The sequence below is a fragment of the Arachis hypogaea genome, chromosome 19, assembly GCF_003086295.3.
Source record: "Arachis hypogaea cultivar Tifrunner chromosome 19, arahy.Tifrunner.gnm2.J5K5, whole genome shotgun sequence".
NCBI classification, from domain to species: domain Eukaryota; kingdom Viridiplantae; phylum Streptophyta; class Magnoliopsida; order Fabales; family Fabaceae; genus Arachis; species Arachis hypogaea.
The window spans coordinates 110,989,205-111,013,892 of NC_092054.1; positions in this window are offsets into that span (position 1 = coordinate 110,989,205).

The window sequence follows — 24,688 nt, forward strand, 5'->3', positions numbered from 1 at the left end:
GGCTAGAAGCCTATGAGAGTGCTAAAATATACAAGGAAAGAGCTAAGAGGTGGCATGATAAGAAGATCACAAAGAAGGAGTTCAAGCCAGGACAACAAGTGCTCCTGTATAACTCAAGGCTTAAGATCTTCCCTGGCAAACTTAAGTCTAAGTGGACTGGCCCATACTTGGTGACAAAGGTTTTTTCTTATGGGAGTATTGAATTGCTAGATGAAGCAACAAAGAGTCAATTTATAGCAAACAGTCACAGAGCAAAGCTGTAGTTGGGAGGACAATGGGATAAGGAAAAAGAGGTCCAGAACCTACAGCCTTCTTGAAAGGAATTGAAGGATGTCAAGCTAGTGACAATAAAAGAGCACTTGTTGGGAGGCAACCCAACCTGAGGTAATTTTCTTTTCATAGCTTTTTCAATAAAAATGTTGAATAATTGATATGTATTGCAAGGAGCTAAGTTTGGTGTTGCACACCAAAAATAACTTAAGGGAGAATGGAGGATTCTAAGTTTGGTGTTCCACCAAAACCTCATTCAAAAGCACATTCTAACTTCCTGCACATTACTAGTTCCAAGCAATCAAACAGATTATTCAACCACTTAACTGCTTTTTAGTCTTAACTTCATAACCTTTAGCAAGGATCCAAGATTCTGCCTAGAGTTAACCTGCTGTATCCAGAGAAGTGGAAAGAAATTAAGTTTGGTGTTCCCACACCAAATTAAATCCACAAGCCACACTCAATTCATGCATACTAACTGGTCATCTAAGGGCTTGAGAAGCAAGCAACTTTTGAGAATTGTGCAGGGAATTCACCACCATTTGAAGACACTATGCATCATAACTCAAAAGGGCACAACAGAAGGAAGGACAAAGGAACTGCAAACCAATAGGTTGTATTTACACTTAACTCTTGCTGTTGAAAAATGTTTTGACTTGTGTTTTGTTAAAGTGTTCATCTAATATAAGTAGAATCACTCTTTAAATAAGTAAGCTAGTCTATGTGTGTGCTTGTGTGTTTACTTTCACTGAACAAAAAGCATGCTTTGTCCCCTGCATTTTCAATTCAATAAAAGAAATGTTTGAATGTGAAGTGAGATAGTTCTCTGTTAGACAGAAGTACAATAAAAGTAAGTGGTGGTATGTATGTGTGATTGTATGATAGCTCACTTTTAGTGAATAAGAGAACTAGGATGTCTCCCTCTAAGTAGAAAGTGGCCTACTGTCTATGAATCTCAATCAAATAAAAATCCTTGGTTAGAAAGAAAAACAAAAAGAAAGAAAAAAGGGGAGAAAAAGAAATAGCCAAAGAGTGGCAGAACAAAAGAAAACAAAAAGAAACAAAGCTGGACACCAATAGCTTGAACCTTAGAATATATGCCTGTGGTGTCCTTGTATTAGGATCTTCTTGGACTACTAAGTTCTTTGGAGTGCATCAACACTCGGTGACTTGGGTTAACTAACCCGGGATCATCAGCTGAAAGTCCACTATCAAGAGCAACCTAACTACAAGGCATTTAGTAGCCCAAAGAGGTGCTGGGCATCAATATTTTAAGAAGGAATGTGAGCCAAGTGTCTATAGTGAATAATGTGTCAAGTATAAAGAAAAGAAAATGAACTTGCTACACATGACACTCAAATAAAGCTTATGAACAAAATAATAGCCAAGGATAAAGGAATAATGAGAGGTCATAGCAGTATGTTACTTGAAGCTTGAAGGAGACTTTCTAGGCTTAAGAGTCAATAAGAAGTGAGTGTTTACATATCCACATAAAACCCCATGAACTACCAATAACACTCTACTAGCATGAACATCCTCTTCCATTTCATTCTTTCTTCTTAATAAATCTTTTCTTGCTTGGGGACAAGCAAGCTTTAAGTTTGGTGTTGTGATGATAAGTCATCTTAGCCTAGTTTCACTAGCCTTTTTCTTTTATTTTCAATTGATTTATGCACTTTCTTGAGCCATAAGCAAGCCAATTGGTTAGATTTTCATGCTTCCTTTGATTTAATCAACCATAGATGAATTAATGCAATTTCATGAGGTTTTATGCAATAATTGTCACATATTATGAAAGAATGAATATCTCATGATTTTGAGCATAGCTTTGATGTGTTTGGTTTATTAATGATAGGTGAAGAAAGCTTGGAGAAAGGTTGAAGCAAGAAGGAATGGCTAGGAGGAAGAGAGGACAAAAAGTTTGAGCAAAAGCTTGCCTCAAACTTTAGCTCAAACTTTTGGAATAAGTGAAAACGAACCAGGGAGCAAAAAGCTTGACCAAAAGTTTGCCTCAGATTTTTTGGCAAACTTTTGGGAGAAAAGCTTGAGCCAACGTTTGCCTCAAACTTTTTGGCAAACGTTGGCATCACAAATCAACACCCTGGAGAGCAAAAGTTTGCGCCAACGTTTGCCTCAAACTTTTTGGCAAACGTTGGCGCCATGAACAACACACCCTGGAGAGCAAAAGCTTGCGCCAACGTTTGCCTCAAACTTTTTGGCAAACGTTGGCGCCATGAGTGTGATGACAAGTCATCCTAGCCTATTTTAGCTAGTCTTTTTCTTTTGTTTTCATCAGAATTATGCACTTTCTTGAGCTACAAGCAAGCTAATTGAGTAGATTTTCATGTTTCCCTTGATTGAACCAACCATATATGAATTTATGCCATTTCATGAGGTTTTATGCTATATTTGTTGCATATTATGAAAGAATGAATATCTCATGATTTTGAGCATAGCTTTGATGAGTTTGGTTGATTAATGATAGGTGAAGAAAGCTTGGAGAAAGGTTGAAGCAAAGAGGAATGGCTAGGAGTGAAGAGAGGACAATGGAATAAGTGAAATTGAACCAGGAAGCAAGAAGTTAGCCCCAACGTTAGCCCCCTAACTTGGAGGCTAACGTTGGAACTTGAAATTTCCTCCCTGGCCATCCCACGTTTGCGCCAACGTTAGCCCCCTAACTTGGAGGCTAACGTTGGCACATGAATTCCTCCCTGGCCAGCCAACGTTTGCGCCAACGTTAGCCCCCTAACTTGGAGGCTAACGTTGGCACATGAAAACATAAGGGAGAGGGGCCAACGTTTGCGCCAACGTTAGCCCCCTAACTTGGAGGCTAACGTTGGCACATGAAAACATAAGGGAGAGGGGCCAACGTTTGCGCCAATGTTAGCCCCCTAACTTGGAGGCTAACGTTGGCACCACTAGCATACAGAGCAAGGCCAACGTTAGGGTCAAAGTTAGACCCCTAACGTTGGCACCAACGTGAGTAGCAGCAGAATGTGCTAGCTGATGTGAAAAGTTGGAGCCAAAGTTAGACCCCTAACTTTGGCTCAAACTTTTGGTCCAACTTTTGCTAACTTCAAAACCGGTTCAATTGGTTCACTTCGGTTCTTCTCCAAACTTCAAGAGCAATCAACCAAGGCCTCTTTCAACCCAATTCCACCAAGAACAAAGGCCCAACTCAAGGCTTGAAGATCATTTGAAGAAAGTGTATAAATAGGATAGAATTCAAGTTCTTCAGAGAGCTTTTCTTTTGGAATTTTCATAATAGTTTTCGGAGAGCTTTTGTTATTGAGTGAACTTTAATTTCTTTGTTTCCATTGCTTTCAATTTCATTTTACACTTGGATCTTGGATTGGAGAATTGAAGAAATTCTGTTTCAATCTCAATCTTGGATCTCTGTTTCTTTACTGTTAATTGAATTTAATTTTCTGTTAATTGCTCCTCATCTCTTTTCTTTGCAATTTACATTCTCCTTGCAAATTGTTCTTGTTGGATCTAGGAAGGCATTGAGATCTAGACTTGGTTTTCTAGTCTCTGGGACCTGAGATCTGAATTTCCCATTTCACTTCTCTGTTTACTGCCTTCTACGTTCATTTACTTTTCTGCTTCATATCCGGTTCAATCTCAATTCCCTTTCCCTCTTCTGTTTAATGCAATTCAACTTTTCCTTGTTTAATTTCTGCAAATCCACATCCCAATCCCCTTTATATTTCAAGCAATTTACATTCCTTGCACTTTAAGATTCCGCAATTTACATTTCTTGCACTTTAAGTTTCTGCCATTTAATTTCTTGTTCCTTAAGATTCAGCAATTTAATTTCCTGCACTCTTTACTTTCATGCAATTTACATTCTGCAAATCACAAATCACCCAACCAACACTCGATTCGCTTGACTAAATCAACCACTAAACTAAAATTTCTCAATCCTTCAATCCTTGTGGGATCGACCTCACTCCCGTGAGTTTTTATTACTTGATGCGACCCGGTACACTTGCCGGTTAGATTTGTGTGTTTTGGGAGAGATTTATTTTTCCTCCAAAATATCTCATCAAGTTTTTGGCGCCGTTGCCGGGGATTGATTAGATTGACAATGATTAAGTGAGGTGGTGATCTAGATCAAGCACTTTTTCTTTATTTTTCTCTAATTTTGACTAACCCACTAACTGTTTGAATTTTTGCTTAAGCTAACTGGAACTTCATTCTAGCAATAGACTGAAGTGCCACTGATTCTGTGCATTTCTCATGTTCTGCTTGTATGTCAGGTACAAGAAGAACCATACCCCATTTTCATGAACAAGACGAAAGAACTCTCAGGAGGTTAAGAAGAGCTGAAAGAGGGAAAAATATTGTCGGAGAAGAGGAATCAGACGAAGAATTCCAAGAGATGGAGGAACATTTAACCAATCCACCAGGTGGAGAAGACAACAACAATGGCAACCCACCCCAGAGGAGAGTTTTGGCTTCCTACACCTTTGCAAATCCTAGACATTGTGGGAGCAGCATCTTGGCTCCAAATGTCAATGCTAACAATTTTGAACTCAAGCCACAACTCATCACTTTGGTTCAGAACAATTGCTCTTTTGGTGGAGGACCACTTGAGGACCCACACCAACATTTATCCACTTTCTTGAGGATATGCAACACTGTCAAAACTAATGGAGTGCCCCCTAACAGTTACAAACTGATGCTATTCCCATTTTCTCTCAGGGACAAGGCCACTCAATGGTTGGAATCGTTTCCAAGGGACAGCATCAACAACTGGGATGATTTGGTAACTAAATTCCTTGCCAAATTTTATCCACCTCAGAGGATTATAAGGTTAAAGGCTGAGGTACAAACATTTACATAAATGGAGGCCGAACCCATCTATGAGGCATGGGAGAGGTACAAGGCTCTGATCAGGAAATGTCCCCCTGCTATGTTTAATGAGTGGGAGAAGCTCCAAAACTTCTATGAAGGCTTAACACTGAAATCTCAGGAAGCTTTGGATCATTCAGCTGGAGGTTCCTTGCAACTCATGAAAACTGCAGAAGAGGCTCAAGAACTCATTGATATGGTGTCCAACAACCAATATTTCTTTGCTCATCAAAGAGGCCGCCAACCATCACAAAGGAGAGGAGTAATGGAGCTAGAAGGAGTGGATTCAATCCTAGCTCAAAACAAGATGATGCAGCAGCAAATTCAGCAACAATTTGAGCAAATGGCCAAGAGAATTGATAGTCTCCAAGTTGCAGCAGTCAACACTAGCCAACCATCAACCACATGGGGACAGAGTGAAGAAACTCAAGAAGAACAACAACAAGAGCAAGTACAGTATATGCACAACCAAGGACCAAATGAAGTGTATGGTGATACATACAATCCATCCTGGAAGAACCACCCAAACCTCAGATGGGGAGATAACCATACCCAAAACCAACAACCATGGCAGAGGAACTCAAACCAACACAACCCAAGGAACAACCAAAATCACAACCAGCAGCAGACTAACCAAAACCCCTACAGAAAACCTCAAAACAACTACCCCAACATCAACCAATACCAATCTAATAACCAACCCACCAACCAAAATGCTTACCATCCACCACCCACATCTCATAACCCACCTCAAATATCACCTGAAGCCCAAAGAATCACTCACTTGGAGGCCATGATAGACAAAATGCTGAAACACCAGGAAATGGTAGCCAAGAATCAGGAAGCCTCCCTGAAGAGCCTAGAGAGACAAATGGGGCAACTCTCCAAGCAAGTATCTATTGAGAGATCCTCAAACTCACTGCCCAGTGTCACAATTCCAAATCCCAAGGAAGAATGCAAGGTAATACAATTAAGGAGTGGGAGAGCATTGATAGGCAACAATGACACTACAAGGAAGCAAGCAGAGAACATCAAAGAACCAATGGAGGATGAGAATCAAGCAAAGGTAGATGAGGCTAAAGAGCAAGTTGTGATGCCAAACAAAGACACTGAGAAACTCAAAGAGAAGGACAACCAGCCACATAGCTCAAAGGAAGTAGCTCAGGGGCAGCAGCAAATAGGAAAGAGCATCATACCTCCACTACCATATCCCTAGAGGTTCAACAAAGAGGTTAAAGACCAGCATTTTCATAAATTCCTTGAGATTTTCAAGAAGTTGGAAATCAATATTCCCTTGGCTGAAGCACTTGAGCAAATGCCTCTATATTCCAAATTTCTGAAGGATCTTATCAACAAGAAAAGAAGTTGGCTTGAAAGGGAAACCATATTACTCACAGAGGAATGCAGTGCTGTGATTCAACGGGGTATTCCACCAAAACTTAAGGATCCGGGAAGCTTTGTAGTCTCATGCACTATTGGCAAGATAATTCTCAACAAGGCTCTCTGTGACCTGGGTGCCAGCATCAATTTAATGCCTCTCTCAATGATGAGAAAACTTGCCATAGAAGAACTTAAACCCACCAGGATGTCACTAGTCATGCCTGACAGATCAATCAAGACACCCAATGGAATTGTGGAGAATCTGTTGGTGAAGGTTGGGGAGTTTATTTTCCCAGCAGACTTTGTAATTTTGGACACTGAAGAAGAAGGAAACGACTCAATCATTCTGGGAAGGCCATTTCTACACACAGCAAGGGCCATCATTGATGTAGAAAAAGGAGAAATGACCTTCAGGGTCCATAATGAACAAATGATCATAAATGTGTTCAAATCAATGCAAAACGCTCCTGAGCAAGAGGATTACGTAAGAGTGGATATGATAGACAGTTTGGTGGAAGAAACAGTGGAAGAAAATTTTCAAGAGCAAGAAGGAAATCAAGGGGCAACAGAGGAACAAGTGGCTGAGACCTTCACTGAGCAAGATGAAAGACACGATAGCAATGAAGATGTGCGAAAACAAGAACTGAAACCTTTACCCACCCATCTCAAATATGCATTCCTTGGCACATCGGAGAGCTTCCCAGTAATCATTAATTCATCCCTGACAAAGAAGGAAGAAGGAGAACTTCTTGACGTACTCAAAGCTCATAAGGATGCTTTAGGATGGACCATTGATGACTTGAAGGGAATCAGCCCTGCAGTATGTATACATAAAATCCTCTTGGAAGATAATTCCAAACCAGTGGTTCAACCGCAAAGAAGGCTAAATCCTACAATGAAGGAAGTTGTCCAGAAGGAAGTAATGAAGTTGTGGAATGCAGGGATAATCTTCCCAATATCTGACAGCCCATGGGTAAGTCCGGTTCAAGTTGTGCCAAAGAAGGGAGGAATGACGGTCATCACTAATGAGAAGAATGAGTTGATCCCTACTAGAACAGTGACGGGGTGGAGGATGTGCATAGACTATAGAAGATTGAATGATGCCACCAGGAAGGATCATTTTCCTCTCCCATTCATTGATCAGATGCTGGAAAGGTTAGCCGGCCATGCCTATTACTGCTTTTTGGACGGATATTCTGGGTATAATCAAATCGTGGTGGACCCCAAGGACCAAGAGAAAACTGCCTTTACATGTCCATTTGGAGTTTTTGCATATAGGAGGATGCCTTTTGGGCTCTGCAACGCCCCTGCCACATTTCAAAGGTGTATGCTCTCCATTTTTTCTGATATGGTCGAAAAATTTTTAGAAGTTTTCATGGATGACTTCTCTGTTTTTGGTGATAATTTCAATGCTTGCCTAAACCATTTAACTCTTGTCTTGAAACGGTGCCAAGAAACTAATTTGGTTTTAAACTGGGAGAAATGCCATTTCATGGTACCCGAAGGGATTGTTCTTGGCCATAAAGTTTCAAGAAAAGGGATAGAGGTTGATAAGGCAAAGGTTGAGATTATAGAAAAACTCCCTCCACCAATTAATGTGAAATCTGTTAGAAGTTTCTTGGGGCATGCTGGATTTTACAGAAGGTTTATCAAGGACTTCTCAAAAATAGCCAAACCTTTAAGTAATCTGTTAATGCTTGATAACCCTTTTGTTTTTTATGAAAACTGCCAGCATGCATTTGAAACTTTAAAAAATAAACTCACAACAGCACCAATCATCACACCTCCAGATTGGGAATTACCTTTTGAACTCATGTGTGATGCAAGTGACATTGCAATTGGTGCTGTACTTGGGCAAAAGAAGGGAAATTTGCATCATGTCATATATTATGCAAGTAAAGTGTTGAATGAGGCCCAAAGAAATTACACTACAACAGAAAAAGAGTTGCTAGCTGTAGTCTATGCATTTGATAAGTTTAGATCATATCTGATAGGATCAAAAGTTGTGGTTTACACTGATCATGCTGCACTTAAGTATTTGATGTCAAAGCAGGATGCTAAACCAAGACTCATCAGGTGGATACTGCTCCTACAAGAATTTGACATTGAGATAAGAGATAGGAAGGGCACTGAAAATCAGGTCGCTGATCATCTGTCAAGGCTACCACATGAAACAAGTCAAAAAGCATCCCAGCCCATAAATGAAAGCTTCCCAGATGAGCACCTTCTGCAGATCCAGCAAGCACCTTGGTTTGCTGACATAGCAAATTACAAAGTGGGAAGGAAGATACCGCAAGAATTCTCTAAGCAACAAGTGAAGAAGTTGATCAACGAAGCAAGGAAATTTTCATGGGATGAACCCTTCTTATTCAAGAGATGCTCTGATGGAGTGATCAGAAGGTGTATTCCTGAAAGTGAAGTGAAGGACATCTTGTGGCATTGTCATGGTTCAGCTTATGGTGGACACTTTGGCCCAGAAAAAACAGCCGCAAAAATACTGCAGAGTGGCTTCTATTGGCCAACTATCTTCAAGGATGCCAGAGAATATGTACACCAATGTAATGAATGCCAGAAAGCAGGAGGATTAACAAGAAGGAATGAGATGCCTCAAAACTTTATCTTAGAATTAGAATTGTTCGATCTATGGGGAATTGATTTCATGGGGCCTTTTCCTCCTTCCTATTCTTTTAGATACATCCTGGTAGCAGTGGAGTATGTCTCAAAGTGGGTGGAAGCCATAGCCACAACCACCTGTGATGCACAGATCGTCCTCCAATTCCTTAAAAAGCACATCTTCACTAGGTATGGAGTGCCCAAAGGTCTTATTAGTGATGGTGGTAGTCACTTTTGCAACAAACAAATGGAGAAACTCCTTCACAAATATGGAGTAATTCACAAAGTAGCCACACCTTACCATCCTCAGACTAATGGCCAAGCTGAACTTACAAATAGAGAATTAAAGAAGATCCTAGAGAAAACAGTGGGAATCACAAGAAAAGATTGGGCTAGAAAGCTAGAGGATGCATTGTGGGCTTATAGGACAGCTTTTAAAACTCCTATTGGCAAGTCACCCTTTCAGCTATTGTATGGCAAATCCTGCCACCTCCCTGTAGAGCTTGAACACAGAGCTTTTTGGGCCACTAAACTCCTCAACCTTGATCCCCAAGCTGCAGGAGAAAAAAGGTTGTTACAACTAAATGAGTTGGATGAATTTAGACTAGAGGCTTATGAAAGTGCGAAGATATACAAGGAGAAAGCTAAGAAGTGGCATGACAAGAAGATCACAAAGAAGGAATTCAAGCCAGGACAGCAAGTGCTCCTGTATAATTCGAGGCTTAAAATTTTCCATGGCAAACTGAAGTCTAAATGGACTGGCCCATACTTGGTGACAAAGGTTTTTCCCTATGGGAGTATTGAACTACTAGATGAGGCAACAAAGAATCAATTCACAACAAATGGTCACAGAGCAAAGCTGTATTTGGGAGGACAATTGGATAAGGAAAAAGAGGTTCAACACCTCCAGCCCTCTTAAAAAGAATTGAAAGATGTCAAGCTAGTGACAATAAAAGAGCGCTTGTTGGGAGGCAACCCAACCGGAGGTAGTTTTCTTTTCATAACTTTTTCAATAAGAGTGTTGGATAACTGCTATGTATTGCAAGAAGCTAAGTTTGGTGTTGCACACCAAAAACAATCGAAGGGAGAATGCAAGATGCTAAGTTTGGTGTTCCACCAAAACTTCATTCTAACTTCCTGCACATTGCCAGTTCCAAGCAATCAAACAGATTATTCAACAACTTAACTATTTTTGTTTAGTCCCAATATCTTAACCTTTAGCAAGGACACAAAAGTTTGCCCAGAGTTAACTTGTTGAATCAAGAGAAGTAGCAAGGAATAAAGTGGGAATTAACCACCAATTGAAGGTCCCATGCATAAAGACTCAAAAAGGGGCACAACAGAAAGGAGAACAAAAGAAATGCAAACCAATAGGTTGTATCTATACTTAACCTTTACTATTAGGAAATATTTTTGATTGATGTCTTGATAAAGTGTTCATTTAGTTCAAACAGATTCAAACCTCTTTTAAAATAAGTAGGCTAGTTTATGTATGTGCTTGTGTGTTTATTTTCACTTGACAAGAAGCATGTGTTGTCCCCTGCATCTTTAAATTCAATAAAAGAACAGTTTGAATGGAAAGTAAAATGGTTTCTGTTAGATAGAAGTGGAATAAAAGTAAGTGGTGGTATGTGTGTGATTGTATAATAGCTCACTTTTAGTGGATAAAGAGCTAGGATATCTCCTTCTAAGTAAAGAGTGGCCTACTGTCTATGAATCTCAATTGAATTAAATTCCTTGGTTAGAAAGAAAAACAAAAAGAAGGAAAGAAAAAAAAAAAAGATAGCCAAAAAGTGGCAGAACAAAAGAAAAACAAAAAGAAACAAAGCTGGACACCAATAGCTTGAACTTTGAAATATATGCCTGTGATGTCTTTGTACTAGGATCTGCTTGGATTAGTAAGCTCTTAGGAGTGCCTCAACACTCGGTGACTTGGGTTAACTAATCCGGGATCATCAGCTGAAAGTCCACTATCAAGAGCAACCTAACTACAAGGCATTTAGTAACCTGAACTTGCTACACATGACACTCAAATAAAGCTTATGAACAAAATAATAGCCAAGGATAAAGGAATAATGAGAGGTCATAGCAGTATGTTACTTGAAGCTTGAAGGAGACTTTCTAGGCTTAAGAGTCAATAAGAAGTGAGTGTTTACATATCCACATAAAACCCCATGAACTACCAATAACACTCTACTAGCATGAACATCCTCTTCCATTTCATTCTTTCTTCTTAATAAATCTTTTCTTGCTTGGGGACAAGCAAGCTTTAAGTTTGGTGTTGTGATGACAAGTCATCTTAGCCTAGTTTCACTAGCCTTTTTCTTTTATTTTCAATTGATTTATGCACTTTCTTGAGCCATAAGCAAGCCAATTGGTTAGATTTTCATGCTTCCTTTGATTTAATCAACCATAGATGAATTAATGCAATTTCATGAGGTTTTATGCTATAATTGTCACATATTATGAAAGAATGAATATCTCATGATTTTGAGCATAGCTTTGATGTGTTTGGTTTATTAATGATAGGTGAAGAAAGCTTGGAGAAAGGTTGAAGCAAGAAGGAATGGCTAGGAGGAAGAGAGGACAAAAAGTTTGAGCAAAAGCTTGCCTCAAACTTTAGCTCAAACTTTTGGAATAAGTGAAAACGAACCAGGGAGCAAAGAGCTTGACCAAAAGTTTGCCTCAGACTTTTTTGCAAACTTTTGGGAGAAAAGCTTGAGCCAACGTTTGCCTCAAACTTTTTGGCAAACGTTGGCATCACAAATCAACACCCTGGAGAGCAAAAGTTTGCACCAACGTTTGCCTCAAACTTTTTGGCAAACGTTGGCGCCATGAACAACACACCCTGGAGAGCAAAAGCTTGCGCCAACGTTTGCCTCAAACTTTTTGGCAAACGTTGGCGCCATGAGTGTGATGACAAGTCATCCTAGCCTATTTTAGCTAGTCTTTTTCTTTTGTTTTCATCAGAATTATGCACTTTCTTGAGCTACAAGCAAGCTAATTGAGTAGATTTTCATGTTTCCCTTGATTGAACCAACCATATATGAATTTATGCCATTTCATGAGGTTTTATGCTATATTTGTTGCATATTATGAAAGAATGAATATCTCATGATTTTGAGCATAGCTTTGATGAGTTTGGTTGATTAATGATAGGTGAAGAAAGCTTGGAGAAAGGTTGAAGCAAAGAGGAATGGCTAGGAGTGAAGAGAGGACAATGGAATAAGTGAAATTGAACCAGGAAGCAAGAAGTTAGCCCCAACGTTAGCCCCCTAACTTGGAGGCTAACGTTGGAACTTGAAATTTCCTCCCTGGCCATCCCACGTTTGCGCCAACGTTAGCCCCCTAACTTGGAGGCTAACGTTGGCACATGAATTCCTCCCTGGCCAGCCAACATTTGCGCCAACGTTAGCCCCCTAATTTGGAGGCTAACGTTGGCACATGAAAACATAAGGGAGAGGGGCCAACGTTTGCGCCAACGTTAGCCCCCTAACTTGGAGGCTAACGTTGGCGCCACTAGCATACAAGGCAAGGCCAACGCTAGGGTCAAAGTTAGACCCCTAACGTTGGCACCAACGTGAGTAGCAGCAGAATGTGCTAGCTGATGTGAAAAGTTGGAGCCAAAGTTAGACCCCTAACTTTGGCTCAAACTTTTGGTCCAACTTTTGCTAACTTCAAAACCGGTTCAATTGGTTCACTTCGGTTCTTCTCCAAACTTCAAGAGCAATCAACCAAGGCCTCTTTCAACCCAATTCCACCAAGAACAAAGGCCCAACTCAAGGCTTGAAGATCATTTGAAGAAAGTGTATAAATAGGATAGAATTCAAGTTCTTCAGAGAGCTTTTCTTTTGGAATTTTCATAATAGTTTTCGGAGAGCTTTTGTTATTGAGTGAACTTTAATTTCTTTGTTTCCATTGCTTTCAATTTCATTTTACACTTGGATCTTGGATTGAAGAATTGAAGAAATTCTGTTTCAATCTCAATCTTGGATCTCTGTTTCCTTACTGTTAATTGAATTTAATTTTCTGTTAATTGCTCCTCATCTCTTTTCTTTGCAATTTACATTCTCCTTGCAAATTGTTCTTGTTGGATCTAGGAAGGCATTGAGATCTAGACTTGGTTTTCTAGTCTCTGGGACCTGAGATCTGAATTTCCCATTTCACTTCTCTGTTTACTGCCTTCTACGTTCATTTACTTTTCTGCTTCATATCCGGTTCAATCTCAATTCCCTTTCCCTCTTCTGTTTAATGCAATTCAACTTTTCCTTGTTTAATTTCTGCAAATCCACATCCCAATCCCCTTTATATTTCAAGCAATTTACATTCCTTGCACTTTAAGATTCCGCAATTTACATTTCTTGCACTTTAAGTTTCTGCCATTTAATTTCTTGTTCCTTAAGATTCAGCAATTTAATTTCCTGCACTCTTTACTTTCATGCAATTTACATTCTGCAAATCACAAATCACCCAACCAACACTCGATTCGCTTGACTAAATCAACCACTAAACTAAAATTGCTCAATCCTTCAATCCCTGTGGGATCGACCTCACTCCCGTGAGTTTTTATTACTTGATGCGACCCGGTACACTTGCCGGTTAGATTTGTGTGTTTTGGGAGAGATTTATTTTTCCTCCAAAATATCTCATCAGAGTGTGCAAGGGGGAGCCAACGTTTGAGCAAAAGTTTGACCCCAAACTTTGGCTCAAACGTTGGTAGCAGCAAGGATGGGGTGGCTGATATGAAAAGTTTGAGTAAAAGTTTGCCTCAAACTTTTACTCAAACTTTTACTCAAGCTTACATGATTCCAAACCCGGTTCACTTCGGTTCTTCTCCAAACTCCAAGAGCAATCAACCAAGGCCTCTATCAACCCAATTCCATCAAGAGCAAAGGCCCAATTGAAGGCTTGAAGACCATTTGAAGAAAGTGTATAAATAGCATAGGATTTAAGTTTTTGGAGAGCTTTTCCTTTAGTTTTGATAGAGAGTTTTCGGAGAGTTTTTAGTGTGGAGTAAATTTTAATTTCTAAGTCTCGGGGAAGGAGAATTGAATTCCCTTCCTCTTAGTTTTCTTGCTTTCAATTTCAATTACAATTGTCTTGGATCTTGGGTTGGAGAATTGAAGGAATTCTGTTTCAATCTCATCCTGAGACCTCTCTGTTTCTTTACTGCACAATTGAATTTAAATTTCTGTTAATTGCTTCTTCATCTACTTTCTCTACAATTTACATTTCCTTTGTAATTGTTCTTGTTGGATCTAGGAAGGCATTGAGATCTAGACTTGGTTATCTAGTCTCTTGGGTCCTGAGATCTGAATTATCATTTTACATTCTCTGTTTACTGATTTCAAGCTCATTTACATTTCTGTTTCAAGATCCGATTCAATCCAATTCATCTTCCACTCTTATGTTTGTTGAATTTTACTTTGCCTTGTTTAATTTCTGCAAATCCAATTCCCAATTCCCTTTACAATTCAAGCCATTTACATTTCTTGCACTTTAAGATTTTGCAATTTACATTTCTTGCGTTCTAAGTTTCTGCCATTTAATTTCTTGTTCTTTAAGATTCAGCACTTTAAATTTCAGTTTTCTTTAATTTCATGCAATTTACCCATTCCCTTTACTTTCTATGAAATTTATGTAGAACCTATGCACAATTACTCAAGAGGGGGGGTGAATTGAGTATTGCAACAACAATGAATCTTTTTGCGAAAGTTAAAGACAATATACAAAAGTGTTATTGTACTAGTATTTTTCCAAGAGCTTAACTCAATTGCTAAGCATTTATAAGGAGCTTTTACTTTCCAATAGACACCAACTCAAATAAATTGATCAAGCTTTTCACCAATCGGACTTAAGCTATTCCTTAAGTACTTACGAAGCTACTTTTCGATCACAATTTATTTGCTCAAAGGTAAAAGACAATAATATTGAAGAGATGAGTTTGGAGAGATGCAAACGCTATTTAGAGTGGTTCGGCACAATCCTTGTCCTACGTCCACTTTCTTTCTCAATCGCTATTGAGAAGTTCCACTATTGCCAAGCTTCAAGGTGCTCGCGCAAAACCTTTTACAATCTGAGTCCTTAGTTTCTAACACCTCACGGTATATGATCACCACTTGTATACTAACCCACTCCACTTAGAGATACCTTCTCTAAGATTTGCCTTGAGTACTTAGTATACTTCTTTGGTATCCTCACCGACTATAGTGTTTATAACTCTTGACTCAACCTTGGAGATCACACTCCAATTTACAAAGTGTACAAGAAAACAATTCTCAATGAATTGTTGAGACGAAATGAGTACTCTCTAGAAGAGTGTATGATTACAAGTTTAGCACTATTGAACCAATTGATATTGCTCTCTCAAATTGTGTATTATAACACCTTAAAAGATGTGTAGAATGAAAGAATATGAACAAGATAGTTTGCAAATACTCAAGTGTGTGAAATAAGGCTTCAATCCATCTATTTATAGACTCCCCAAACCTTAGAAACGTTGGGGAGTTAATGGGATGGAGCCGTTTTGTCAAAACTAGCCGTTTTTTATGTTTTTGAATCATTTGCATCGATGCATAACACTTTGCATCGATGCAAATGTGTCTTTGAAGCTGAAATTTGAATTTTCAGCTAGGTTGCATCGATGCAAACATCTTTGCATCGATGCAACAAGTCGTCGCATGCTTTGCATCGATGCAAGATGAGTGTGCATCGATGCAAACCTTAAAGAATGGCTTAAAATCACTTCAAAATGCTTAGGATTGATCTCAAACTTGTTGGAGTCAATTCCTATGCTTTTGTACCTTTGAAAACAAGTTTTAAACCATTTGGCTAGCATCGAATTGCAAGATGTGCATCAAAACATTTTGTGAGTGTGTGTTGAGAGATTTAGCAATTGGTTCTTAACAAGAAGTTACCTAAGTCCTAAGACACTATACTTGTCTTCAAATGTTGTGGACTTGAGTTTCTTGTTGTTGTTGTGTTGCTTTCAACTCTTCATTCCTCAACGTTGAATGTTGGTTGATCTTTCAACATGCTTTTTCATTCAAGTTGTTTGTTGGTTTGTCTTTCATGTCGTTTGTTGGTTTGTCATTCATCAAAACCTACGAATACAAACTTCGCATACAAGCAACATGATTTACAATTTAAATTCTGCAAATCACAAATCTCTCAACCAAATCTTGATTCGCTTGACTAAATCAACCACTAAACTAAAATTGCTCAATCCTTCAATCCCTGTGGGATCGACCTCACTCCCGTGAGTTATTATTACTTGATGCGACCCGGTGCACTTGCCGGTGAGTTTTGTGTCGGATCGTTTTCCGCACATCACTTGGCACTGGTAAGACATTAAGCACTTGTTGAATAGCCTCTTCTGAAACTGAAACTTGCTTGCGGCGTATGTATACCGATTGAAGAGATGGAAGATGGTAGTTGGTGTAGAATTCTTCTACCCATGAGAGGTTGATTTCCCTTAGTTTCCTCAAGAAAAACTCCCATCCTCGCTGTTCAATACGGGGCAAAATATAAGGAGCAACCTTGTCCGGTGGAGCGAGTAGATGCTCGGGATGATAGTTCCTTACAGCTATGGAGGGGAACATAAGTTCACAGAAGCGGTTGGGGAACCTTAAAGAATCTCTCACCGGTTTGCCCTTGACATTCTCATCAAGAGGAGCGGGTGTCTTCCCTTTTTTAGATAGGGGTTTGGCTCCTACTGAAGAACGCGCCTTAGAGTTTGATTTTTGGGGTGCCCTTTTTGCGGCCGGTTTCCTTGAAGCTATCTCCTTGCCTTTCTTGGTGGCCATCCTAAAAAGGGAGAGAATGAAGGAAAACATTAAACCCAAGAATCAATTTGACAAAAGACATGCAAGTGAATTGTAATGCCCGTGGTAGATGTAAAAGCAAGGGTCATAACACTTGGCATGGGATGCAAGAGGAAGTAAAGCATGCAATGGCATGAGAAGAGTAGTCTCAAGCATCCAAAATAAAAAAGCAAGTCATGTTTAATTAATATCTAATTGGCAAGTATAAACTTAAAGCACACAAATTGGACTCAATGCATTTAAGAGAAAGCAAGTGAATGAGGAGAGAGCACCAATTTGGAAATACATGGCTAAATTGAGCCGAAATGGTATATGTGCATTTCCTCGAACACTTGGCGTGCAATAAACAAGCAATGAGCAATTATGAGATACTAAACCAATTTAAAGCCCAAAATAGAACATCAATCATCACATAAACATCACACAATGGCAAAGGTTAGAGAAAGAATGACAAAAGATCTATTAATGCAAATTAAGCTCAAATTCAACATCCATGGAGAAATAAGGAAAAAGGAAAAAGAAGCAAATAAAAGCAAGAAACATCATCATGCAAGTAAAAGAGAGACGAAATAAAGCAATAAGAGGCATCTAACTAGAAGAAATAAGGCAAGGGAAAGTGGAAGTAAAGGAAAGGAAGGAGCAAAACCTTAATGAGTATGAAGGAACAAGGTTGAACCTTCTTTTGTGAAGATGAGAGGGAAAATAAGAGAAGTGTAGTGCTACCGGAAAAGAGTGGTTGTCACCGGCGAGTGGCCGGAGACAATGGTGGTGGATTGTGGAAGAAGAAGAAGAGAAGGGAAATGATGGATGGAGAAGAAAAAGAAACTAAAGAAGAGAAAAAAAAATTTAAAAAAAGAGAAATAGGGCAGGCGCAAAGGTAATAAACTGACTCGCGCAACTGGCGCGCGTGCGCAAGGTGCGCTGGCGCGTCGGTGAAGGTGCTAGCAGATGGCGCGGGCGCGTCAGTGGCGCGCGCGCGAGAAAGGTTGTGCCTCAGGCACAAAAGTGGCACAAAGTTGGCTCAAGTCTCTAGTTTTTTGTACCAGAGTGAGTTAGTGAGGTAGGCGCGCACCTTGTGCGGGCGCGTGCTTGAGGTGTTTTGCCACTGGTGCGGATGCGCACTACGCGCGGACGCATGGGTGTTGGCACAAGGTTGGCCCAATTGTGGCACAACTCTTTGGTTCTTGTACCAGGGAGTTCACATATCGCCATCGGCGCGCGCGCACCGAGCGCTAGTGCGTCGATGGTTAATTTGCCAGAGTGCGCGCAGGCGGCATGTACGCGGACGCGTGAGTGCCTGGCGCGGGTTGGGCACAAGGTGGGCATAACTCTTGGGTGTTTGGCCCAAGAATGGAATTTCGCTACTGGCGCGCGCGCACACTGTGCGCTGGCGCGTCGGTGCCCTTTTTCAAAGAATAATTTTTTTTGTTTTCTTTACTTTTTCACACCCTATCTACAAGAACATTCTTCCTATCCAATAAAATCAGCAAAACTAACATTTTTATGCACTCAATCAATCATCAAAAGATCACAAAATTTACAAGAAATTAAGAATACTAAGAAGATGGTATAAACAAGGAAGATCTTACCATGGTGGGGTGCCTCCCACCAGGCACTTTTCTTTAACGTCCTTAAGTTGGACGGTCCTTTTCTTAAGCTTCCTCACTCCTTGGTGCATCCTCCAATATGTACACCTCTAGCTCTCTTGGAGGCTTGCAACCATGATACCTCTTCACTCTATGTCCATTCACCTTGAAAGTTGCTTCACTTTTGGGATCAAACAATTCCACCACTCCGTAGGGCTTCATCTCCTTCACCTTGAAAGGTCCTTCCCATCTAGAGCGGAGCTTGCTAGGCATAAATCGGAGCCTTGAGTTGTAGAGGAGGACGTCATCACCTTCTTGAAAGTCCTTCTTCCGAATATGATGGTCATGGAATGCTTTGGTCTTTTCCTTGTAGATTCGGGCATTCTCATATGACTCGTTCCTCAAACATTCAAGCTCCTCCAGTTGTAGCTTCCTAGCTTCACCCGCCTTGGCTAGATCCATGTTGCACTGCTTTACCGCCCAATAGGCTCGATGCTCAATCTCCACCGGAAGGTGGCATGCCTTACCATAGACGATCCGGAAAGGGCTCATTCCTATCGGAGTCTTGTGGGCCGTTCTATACGCCCATAATGCATCTCCTAACCGGAGGCTCCAATCCTTTCTTTGTGGATTGACCACTTTTTCCAAGATTCTCTTGATTTCCCGGTTGGACACTTCCGCTTGCCCATTTGTTTGCGGATGATAAGCAGTAGCAACCTTATGCGTCACTCCATAGTGCTTGAGCAATGCTTCTACCTTCCTGTTACAAAAGTGGGATCCTTGGTCGCTCACGATTGCTCGTGGTGACCCATAACGACATACAATGTGATTCCTTATAAAAGAAACAACGGTATTGGCGTCATCAAGGCGGGTAGGTATGGCCTCTACCCACTTTGACACGTAGTCAACCGCTAACAGAATATACAGGTACCCACTAGAGTTGGGAAACGGTCCCATAAAGTCAATGCCCCATACATCAAATATCTCACAGAACAACATATGTTACTGAGGCATTTCATCCCTTTGGGATGCGTTTCCTGACTTTTAACACTGATGGCAAGACACACATAACCGGTTAGCATCCTTGAATAAGGTTGGCCACCAGAATCCACAATCCAACACTTTTTTAGCGGTCCTTTGTGGGCCAAAGTGGCCACCACATTCGGACGAATGTCACGCTTCAAGAATTGGTTGGAATTCGGATTCCGGGACACATCTTCGAATTACTTGGTCCACGCCTCTCTTTCACAAGTGAGGGTCATCCCAAATATAGGATTTGGAATTACTCCTCAACTTGTCCCTTTGGTTTTTCGAAAAGTTAGGAGGGAAGATTCTTGCAACCAAGTAGTTCGCCATTGGGGCAAACCAAGGAAAGCTATCCGATACAACATGCAAACTATCCAATGGGAATGAGTCATTGATCGAAAATGGATAAGTTTTTAAATTCTTAATGCGGCTTAAATGATCCACAACCACGTTTTGAGATCCACTCCGGTCCGTAATCTCAATGTCAAATTCTTGCAAAAGTAAGATCCAACATATGAGTCTAGGCTTTGACTCATTCTTTGTCAATAAGTACTTTAAAGCTGCATAATCCGTGTATACCACTATCTTTGAACCTAGCAAATAAGATCTGAATTTATCTAGAGCATGAACAATGGCTAAGAGTTCTTTTTAAGTAGTGGTATAGTTGGATTGTGCTGCATCTAGTGTCTTAGAAGAGTAAGCAATGACATAAGGGAGTTTACCATCGCGCTGTGCAAGCGCGGCACCCACAGCATAGTTTGACGCATCGCACATTATCTCAAATGGCAACGTGCAGTTGGGGCCTCGCACAATCGGTGCTGTGGTAAGAACTCTCCTTAGCTCTTCGAAAGCTTTTACACATTCACTGTCAAACTCAAAATCCACATCTTTTTGGAGTAGGCGCGACAATGGCAAAGCAATCTTGCTGAAGTCCTTGATAAAGCGCCTGTAAAATCCTGCATGTCCCAAAAACGAGCGGACCTCCCTCACGGATGAGGGGTGAGGCAAAGTGGTAATAACATCGACCTTGGCCGGGTCCACAGAAATGCCCTCATGAGATACTACATGTCCTAACACTATACCTTGTTGTACCATAAAGTGACATTTTTCAAAATTTAAGATAAGATTAGTGTCAACACATCTAGCTAGGACCTTAGCCAAGCTCTCTAAACAAAAATCGAATGAAGTACCATAAACGCTGAAGTCGTCCATAAAAACTTCCAAGCAATTCTCCATTAGATCGGAGAAGACACTCGTCATGCACCGCTGAAAAGTAGCGGGTGCGTTACATAGTCCAAATGGCATCCTTTTATAGGCAAAGGTGCCAAACAGACAAGTAAATGTGGTCTTCTCCTGATCTTCAGGAGCAATATGTATTTGGAAGTAGCCAATAAATCCATCCAGAAAACAGTAGTGAGATTTACCTGCCAAGCGGTCTAGCATCTGATCGATGAAAGGTAAGGGGTAATGGTCTTTTCGTGTGGCGGCGTTCAATCTTCTATAGTCAATACATACTCGCCACGCATTTTGGACTCTTTTAGTGACCAATTCACCGTCGTCCTTCTTGACCGTTGTGATGCCCGACTTCTTGGGAACAACTTGAACCGGGCTCACCCACTCACTGTCAGAAATTGGGTATATGATATCCGCATCCAGTAATCGGGTGACCTCTTTCTTCACTACATCAAGGATGGTTAGGTTGAGCCTCCTTTGTGGTTGCCTAACCGGCTTGGCTCCATCTTGGAGAAAGATCCTATGCATGCACTTGCGGGGGTCAATTCCCACAATATCCGCTAGGCTCTATCCTATTGCTTTCTTGTACTTTCTTAGAACATCTAGGAGCTTTCCCTCTTCTTCACTCGAGAGTCACTAGCAATAATGACCAGAAACCTTTGGTTATCCTCTAAGAAAGCATATTTCTGATGAGATGGAAGGGGCTTCAGTTCACTTTTTATCTCAAGATGAGGTTCCTTTTCATCAAGCTCATGGGACTCATTATTGACAACTTCTTCTTGTTCATCCTCTTGGTCATCCTTCTCCTCAACAATGGGGTAGCATAACTTGTCATGGTCTTCTTCTTGCACTTCCGCTACCACTTCATCAATTACATCACATCGGAGCATGGAATGTTCTTCGGGAGGATGTTTCATGGCTTCCTCTAAATTGAACTTGATAGTCTTGTCTCCAACCCCAAAGGAATATACACCGGTGAAGGCATCTAACTTGAATTTGGAGGTTTTGAGGAAGGGTCTACCAAGTAGAACGGAGGATGAGCTTTTATTTTCTGTTGGAGGCATTTCAAGGATGTAAAAATCGACCGGAAAAACCAAATCCTTAATTGCCACAAGTAAATCTTCCGCTATCCCCATCACTGTGATCACACTTTTATCGGCTAAGGCAAACCTCGCCGCCGACTTCTTCAATGGAGCTAAATTCAACCGCACATAGATAGAAAGTGGCATGATGCTAACACAGGCCCCCAAGTCACACATACAATCATGAAAAGTGTATCCACCAATACAACAAGACACTAAGCACGGTCCAGGGTCACCACATTTTCTTGGAATAGGTTCAATCAAGGAAGAAATTGAACTACCCAAGGATAATATTTCCAATTCTCCTATCTTATCCTTGTGTGTACACAAGTCTTTCAAAAATTTTGCATACTTTAGAATTTGTTGAATAGCATCAAGGAGTGGTATAGTTACCTCAACCTTTTTGAACACTTGAAGCATGTTCAAATCAAATTCCGGTGTCTTCTTTGCTTTCTTCACCATGGAAGGAAATGGAATAGGAATTGACTCATCCACTATGGCTTTCCACTTGGGTTCCTTGAGGTTTACTCCTTCTTCCTCATGCCTTTTGTCTACCACCTCTTCTTCATGTGGGGCTTTAACGACTACCTCTTCCTCATGAATATCCTCCATGACCCTTGGAGGTATCTCCTCTAACGTAGTCCCCGACCTTAGAGTGATGGCATTGAGACCACCCTTTGGGTTTGGTTGGGGTTAGGATGGAAGGTTAGAAGAACTTGAGGGTTGGTTGGTGTTGTTATTGGGGTTTGGTGGTTGGTTTGACATGTTCATCTTTGAAAGCATGTTGGTGAGGTTGGCCAATTGAACATTCAAGGCCTCAAATTGAGCCTTGTTGCTCTCATCTCGTTTTTCCATAGCGGCTCTAAGCTCATCAACTTGGTTGTTGGAAGATGAAGGAGTTTGGTTTTGATTTTGTTGTCTATGGTGTGATGCTTGGTACTTGGTGTAGTTGTTTTGGTTTTGGTTGAAGTGGCTTTGGTTGGCTTGATAGTTGGTGTTGTTGTGGTGGTATTGGGATGAAGGTTGGTTGTTGTTGTGATGAGAAGAAGAGTTGTTCCACCTTTGGTTTTGATTGCTTCCTTGTGTATTATCTCTCCACCTTTGATGTTGATTACCACCTTGATGGTAATTATTTTGACCTTGAGAAGGGTAGGGTGGACGGTTGTTGTAATTCACATTGGCTACCACAATAGTATGTTCCTCTTGAATTTGATGGTATTGGTCAGTGTAATGTGTGGTGCTAGAGCACAAACCACAAATTCTAGGAGGGCCTTCAAGTTAAGCAACTGGAGGTGGGGCTTGAACGGCTTGGATGGAGTAGTATTCCTTTTGATCCTTTTGGATTTGTGTAAGGATGGTGGTCATATCCCTAAGTGCCTTGGTTAGACTTGATTCGGAAGGGGATGGTTCTACCACACCCTTAAGGGGATTACTCCTCACTCTTGTGTGTTGTGTAGATTCGGCAACGTCCTTTATCAAATTCCAAGCTTTTCCCTCCGTCTTGTTTTTCGAAAGGGAACCGCCACTAGAAGCAGTGAGCAATCTTCTATCTTCCGCACAAAGACCTCCAGTGAAGTAGCTAATGAGCAAGTGAATGGTCATTCCATGGTGTGTACATGACTCCAATAGCCTCTTGAACCGAGACCAATACTCGTACAAACTCTCTTGGTCTCTTTGCATTATGCCCAAAATCTCCTTCTGGATGTAGTCGGTCTTCTCCGGTGGGAAGAACTTATCAAGAAACTCTCTCCTCAAGAAATCCCGATTAGTCACAATCTCATCCGGTAGCGAATAGAACCATGTTTTTGCTTGCGCTTCAAGAGAGAAAGGGAAGGCAAAAACCATGATAGCTACCTCATCGGCTCCATGCCTTCGAGCCGTAGAGCAAGCAACTTGAAAATCCTTCAAATGTCTGATGGGGTCTTGACCCGGTAACCCATGATACTTATGAAGTAAATTTATCAAGCCACTCTTCAACTCAAAGTTCGGATCAAGGTTAGGATACCTTGCTTGCAACGGTTGAAGTATGATATCCGGAGCTCCTTTCTCATGCAAAGTGATCCGGCGTGGCTCCGCCATGTGTGGCTCACCTATAGGATGCAAAGATATATTAGTAATGCCAACAGAAGAATAGGAAGTAACAGACTCCAAGTCACTCTCGGTAACGCCTAGTGATTCGGTGTTTTTCTCAAGAGAGGCCGAAGTACTAGGTGTATTGGTAAAAATTCTCTTTAATAAAATCGCGTTGCAAGTATAGCTCTACCAACAACAATCCTTGGGGGTCAAAATTGGCTAAGCTAGAATTTGGTTGAGACCGAGTCATCAAACTTGAAAGTCATAGCACAAATGAAAAAGAAATCTAAACTATAGCTAAGTATCGAAATAAGTAAAATATCTACAATATTCACATATTCACATAACCAATATCAAGGCATACGTTGCAACCATTCCCCGAAAACGGCACCAAAAATTTGACACGGTCCCAAGGGTGTATTGGTAAAGATTCTCTTTAATAAAAATGCGTTGCAAGTATAGCTCTACCAACAACAATCCTCGGAGGTCAAATTTAGAAGAGGGATTTGGTTGTCACAAGTTCAACCCCAATAGAAATAACCGAAGTATTCAAACCTTGGATCGTCTCACAAGGAATGGGCAAACATGTGCTTCGACATTAGTTAGAAATCCGGGGTTGTGAGTTATGAGCATGAAAATAAATGGGAATCTTAACAAGCAAGTAATCTTAAATTGCGTCAACTAGTTCAATTGACTAAGAAAAACATGAGCAACTTCAATGAATAAACAACATTCCACTTAATTC